The sequence below is a fragment of the Octopus sinensis genome, linkage group LG1 (assembly GCF_006345805.1).
Source record: "Octopus sinensis linkage group LG1, ASM634580v1, whole genome shotgun sequence".
NCBI lineage: Eukaryota > Metazoa > Mollusca > Cephalopoda > Octopoda > Octopodidae > Octopus > Octopus sinensis.
This window is the reverse complement of record NC_042997.1, coordinates 204,881,977-204,887,803: the sequence shown is the minus strand read 5'-3', so window position 1 is coordinate 204,887,803 and position 5,827 is coordinate 204,881,977. Positions and strand designations below refer to the sequence as shown.

At 37.8% G+C, this 5,827-nt stretch overlaps 1 long non-coding RNA gene across 1 annotated transcript in view; it reads left to right on the top strand.

The window, feature by feature from the left end:
• Window positions 1-2,181, top strand: part of LOC118765884 — a 4,625-nt gene extending 2,444 nt beyond the window's left edge. Inside the window, exons 1-2 of the long non-coding RNA XR_005001791.1 lie at window positions 1-1,186; window positions 1,562-2,181. The exon at window positions 1-1,186 is cut by the window's left edge and continues 2,444 nt beyond it. This is a non-coding gene — a long non-coding RNA (uncharacterized LOC118765884). The remainder of the gene's footprint in view (window positions 1,187-1,561) is intronic.
• The last annotated feature ends 3,646 nt before the right edge of the window (window positions 2,182-5,827 follow it).

Below are 5,827 nucleotides of genomic sequence, written 5' to 3'. Positions count from 1 at the left end.
TAGAACTACTTAGTCCCATTTTACAAATAATTAATTGGTTTATAAGCCAGTTATTAACAAATCTCTTAACAACCCTTTCATTTCTGTATTTTGTTAAAAGTGGTACAGCATTCTACCATCTCTCCCTCTTAATGGGCCCTAAATGTCGGCATGACACTTGTGTCTTTGATAGGAGTTACTAACAGAGCACAGAATAGTTTAGTCCCATTACTAACATCCTACTTCTCTATAATAATTTTTTTTATTACCAAGTTTGAAAAAGAAAGAGGGGAAAAAAAAACTCCAACCTGAGAAAACAATTATTTTAGCTAAGTGGGTTGTGAACATGTGACTGCAGCCTAGTAACGAGTTTCATTCTGAATCGGTGAAAGCAGTTCTCTCCCTCGAAATAGACTTCCTTTAAAGTTGGACAATGAAAGAAGACCTAGGAGTTGTTAAAAGCTGTTTTGAAGTTCATAGAGGAAAAAAAAAAAAATCTTAAAACAAACAAACAAACAAAAAAAAAAAACTTCCAAGCTTTTCATCAATTTTGAATATTTTATTATTTTTGACAGTTATTTTATTTTTTATTTTTTTTTTTGTAAGTGTGGAAGGAAGGAAAGAAAAGACCGAGAAAAGGGAAGAATAGAATGCATGTACATATATATATATATATATATATATATATATATTTGTCATTTGGTTTCCTTGACTCAGAAAGATCTGTACACAAATATGTCCTTTACACATTTAGACAAGAAAGAATGAGAGTCGCAATCCAAGCTGTTACTTTCTCTTATTTCCTTTCTGTATGTTTTCATTTATTGTCTTAAATCTCATTAATTCTCATCATATATAATTATAAATGCACATGTATATATATATATATATATATATATATATATATATATATATAAAACTTATGTATCATCATCGCTTAACATTCACATTGCATGCTTGTATGGTTTGACAGGGTGACAAATCTGAAGGCTGTATCATGCTCCTGTGTCTGCCTTGGCATAGTTCTGTAGCTGGACACCCTTCCTAATTCCAACCACTTTACATTCATATATATTATACATATGATGTGTGCATATATAGATGATAGTAAGGGCCTTTAGTCAGGAAATTGGCCTCAATAAATTGAGAGCCATGCAAGCACAGAAGTGGATATTGAATAATAATGATGATATATATAGGCGTAGGAGTGGCTGTGTGGTAAGTAGCTTGCTTACGAACCACATGGTTCCGGGTTCAGTCCCACTGCGTGGCACCTTGGGCAAGTATCTTCTACTATAGTCTCGGGCCAACCAAAGCCTTGTGAGTGGATTTGGTAGATGGAAACTGAAAGAAGCCCGTCGTATATATGTATATATATATGTGTGTGTCTGTGTTTGTCCCCCCAACATCGCTTGACAACCGATGCTAGTGTGTTTACGTCCCCGTAACTTAGCGGTTCGGCAAAAGGGAGCGGTAGAATAAGTACTAGGCTTACAATGAATAAGTCCTGGGGTCGATTTGCTCGACTAAAGGCGGTGCTCCAGCATGGCCACAGTCACATGACTGAAACAAGTAAAAAGAGTATATATCAGTTACTAAAATTCAAATAGTTCAACTTACGAGGTGGTGAACTCACAGAACCATTATTATTACCATGCTGGGCAAAATGCTTAGCGCCATTTTGTCCATCTTTACATTCTCTGTTCAAATTCCACCGTAGCCAACTTTGCTTTCATCCTCTTGGGGTTGGTAAAATAAGTACCTGTTCAGCTCGGGCGGGTGGGGAGGCGCATGGATTGGTTTAACCGACTCCCCCCCCCCCGCCTCCCAAACTGCTGGCCTTGTGCTAAAATTTGAAACCAGTAATAGTTCCCCTGCCATGCATGCTTTGTCTTCCTTTTTCTTCAATGAATGAATTCTTTCTACTCTTAGATTTTTCGTTTGATTCTTTTTATTTATTTATTTAAATCTTAAAGCAATGATGAATTTCTTTCTTCCAGCCTGTTTGTATGGGAGAAGTAATTCATGGAACATTATTTCTGTTAATTAATTTAGCCTTTTTTTTTTTTTTTTATTATCAGCAATATTTCTATTAGTTTTGCTTTTTAATGTGTAATAGACTATTTGCATTCTTCATTTTTGCATCATTATTTTTGTAAATAACTGTTTTTCAGTTTAAAAAAAAACATTCTGTGAAAACGATATCAAGTGTTATTATTATTATTATTATTATTATTATTAATTATTATTATTATTATTATTATTATTAAACTCTAAATATTTCTTTTTCTGCATCGTTTTAGTTTGTAATCTGCTTTTGAGTTTTTTTTTTTTTGTTTTTTTAAATATTTTTTAACCATCTTTCGAAATATTCTTTCATAATTCAGAATCACCCTAGATTTTACAACTTTAGAACTGGTAAGATGCTAGCAAATAGTTCAGTTTTGCTCAACCGCAAAAAACAATTTTTGTCATGCAACACCAATTTTGTTTCATTCATTACCTTTTTTTTTTGTTCTTGTTTTGCCATTTTTAGTTTACACATTGTTACACATCAAAACTTTTTGTTTCCCACCATGTCTGCAATTGGTATTGATGTAAGAAACAACACACACACAAACACACTGAATATTATTTTTGTAAACATAAAATTGAAAATGTAAAACTCTTCATCAAATGTTATAACTTAGTCAACATTTTTCTGTTAAACATTTATCTTGCAGGTCATCAGTTGCTTGTATTTTGCATTTTGTTTGCCCTTTCTGCTAGTTTTATGGAGTTGGATCAATGCTAATTGGTCAATTGATGACTGAGATCATCATCATCATCGCCATTTAACATCTGTTTTCCATGACAGTATTCATTCATTCATTGTTCGACCGTGGTCGAGACAATGGAATTTACTCTGTTACGCCAGACTTCACGGTCCATCATAGCATTACGGAGGTCCTGTTGCTGGATGCCTGTATCCCTGGAGATTACTTCAGGGTAGGAGAGTGTGCGCCCTCTGGCATCACGAGCAGATGGCTTCCAGAGGAGAAGAGTAGAAATTACCTCGTTTTCAGCTCTACAACAATGTCCAGCAAACTGGACTCTTTTATAAGGCTATGGGTTGGACAATTTGATAGGAACTGGCAAGCCAGTGGATTGTGTCAACCTCCAATGTCTGCTTTGGCATGGTTCCTACAGCTGATTGATCATTCTAATGTCGACCACTTTACAGAGTGTATCGGGTGCTTTTACATGGTACCAACGCCAGTGAGAGTACTAACTAACTCACACGACAAAACCCTTCAACTGAGGTGGGTGGAAATTATATTGAGGGAGATGAAAGAGGGATGGGAGTGGGTGTCTTGCTGTAGAGGAGATACGTGGCTACCCCAGTTGGAAAAGAATGGGAAGAGGGTGGGAAAGAGTTGCAGGGAGGTGGATATGTGAAAAAGTCCAAGAATGGACACTGTGCATTGGTACGTTTGTAAAAGTGGGAGATAGAGGAAAAGGGAAACCTGGATGGAGGGAGGGTGGATCAGTGTGCTGTTGATGTTAGAGCTGTGGGGTGACAAACTGACATCCGGTCCAGTGGGGAATATGTACAGCACAGAAATCAGGAAACTGGCTCAATGAGTGTATATGACTCAGAAGGAACTTTATACTTTCACCCATTAGAGCATGGATTTTTCTGAACTTGACCCTTCTTGCTCTACTATGGATCAGTTTTTCCCTTTCGTCTCTTCTTTCGCTAAAAGGAGTTTGATTCTAAGTCAATGAGTAGACCCTCTATGCAGTCACTTGACTTGTTAGAAATACCAGCTTAATTCCTCTCACATGTCTCAGAATAGAATAGTAAATTGGCTGAGGTGCTTGTAGGTAGCCGTGTATACAGAGAAAAGGCAGAAAGGTCACCGTTGGAGTTTGTTCGACCAGGATTCACTTGTGGCAAAATAACAATCACTAAAAAAGCCATACCTCAGTATGTGAAGGAGTGCAATTATTAAATATGACATAGGTGTAGGCATGTCTGGTTAAGCTGTTTGTTTCTTGGGTCTGAATTCAGGCCCATTGCATGGCACCTAGGACAAAGTGTTTTCAACTATAGTCCTAGGCTGGCCAAATCCCTGAGTAGATTTGGTAAATGGAAACAAAGAAGCTTGTGTGTGAGTTGGTATCTGCTTGTCATTGTATGGTTGTTGTAAACAAATGTCAGTCATACAAGTGGTATCTTCGTTTCTTAGCTTCTATATAAACATGTTCAGCTCCGAGGAAAAATTGCCTTGGAAACAAGTGAACATTGGCAACATGACGGGCATCTACACATAGTATATTTGCCTCACCAAAACTCCATAGGAAAGCAGATGTTAAATGAGGATATACAAGTGTGTTTGAGGTGTGCATGCAGGGCTCTCAGTTATAAGACCATGGGTTGAATTCCAGTGCAAGAGGTGTGTTGTAGCTTTGGGTAAGGTACTTCACATTGCCCCTTTCATCATCGTCATCATTTAACGTCTGTTTTCCATGTTGTCATGGGTTTGTCGGAACTGGTAAGTTCAAGGGCTGCGCCAGGCTCCATTGTTTGTTTTGGCAGTTGAATGCCAACCACATTACAGTGTGTACTGGGTGCTTGGATGGCTTTCTGCCAATTGATTAGAGTTTCAGAGGTGCTGGGGTTGTGTCCTGCTGTACTCCAGTTGAAGTAAGGAAGGTGGGTTACAGAGTAAGATAAAGAGAACTGGTGAGTCAAAAACATGAGCACGTAGATTCAACCGAGTGTCAAGTTAGCCTAGCAGTGTTAACAAGCCTGTAGAACAACAAAAGACCATCTGGTATTAAAAGGGAGAGATGTGTTTTACCATGGACTGCCACATCCTATTTCATCTTTTAGAAGTTATTTTACTAAATTCTACATTTTCAAAATTAATTGAAACAAAGTCTATGTGTGCTGACAGGAATATGGTAACAAAAGTATAAACGGTCTTTAATTTCTTGCATCTTTGTTTACTATTGGCTATTATAATGATGGCTTTTTTTTTTATTGTTTTGTGTCTTTTTTTAATTTTCAGTCTTTTAGCTTGTGGCCATGCTAGGGCACTGCTTTGAAGGGCTTTAGTCAAAAAGATCAACCCTAGTACTTATTTTTTAAAAACTTTTGTTACTTACTCTATCATCTCTTTTTGTGCCAGTTGATTAGAGATTTGTGTTTCAGGGGAGCTGGGGTTGTGTCCTGCTGTACTCCAGTTGAAAAAGAAAGGAGGATGGGTAACGGAGTGAGATGAAGAGAGTTGTTGAGTCGAAAGCATGAGCATTAAGATTCAATCTGAGTGTCAAGTTAACCTAGCGGTTAATTGTTGGGGGAATCTGTGGAAGAGGTAGACCCAGGGAGAAAGGGCCTCACTGAGGAACCTGTAGAACAACAAAATACTATTGGGTATGAAAAGGGAGAGATTACAAATGGACACCAGTTGTCAAGCATCAAAAGGGACAAACTAGCACTTTGTTGGTTGCAGCAAGGGTCTCAATCAATCCAATCAATGGAACAGCCTGCTCATGAAATCAATGTGCAAGTGGCTGAGCACTCTCAGGGAGATTCAATGTGACAAGACTGGCCCTTTGAATTACTGGTACAACTTGTTTTTGGTAATTGAGTGAACTGGAGCAATGTGGCATAGAGTGTCTTGCTCAAGGATACAACACATTGCTGGGTATTGAACTCATAACCTTATGATTTTGAGTCAAATATTCTAACCACAATGCCATGCACCTTCATTGAGGGACAAACATACATATACAACAGGCTTCCTCATAGTTTCCATCTTCCAAATACACTCACAAGGCATTGGATGTCCCGGGGCTA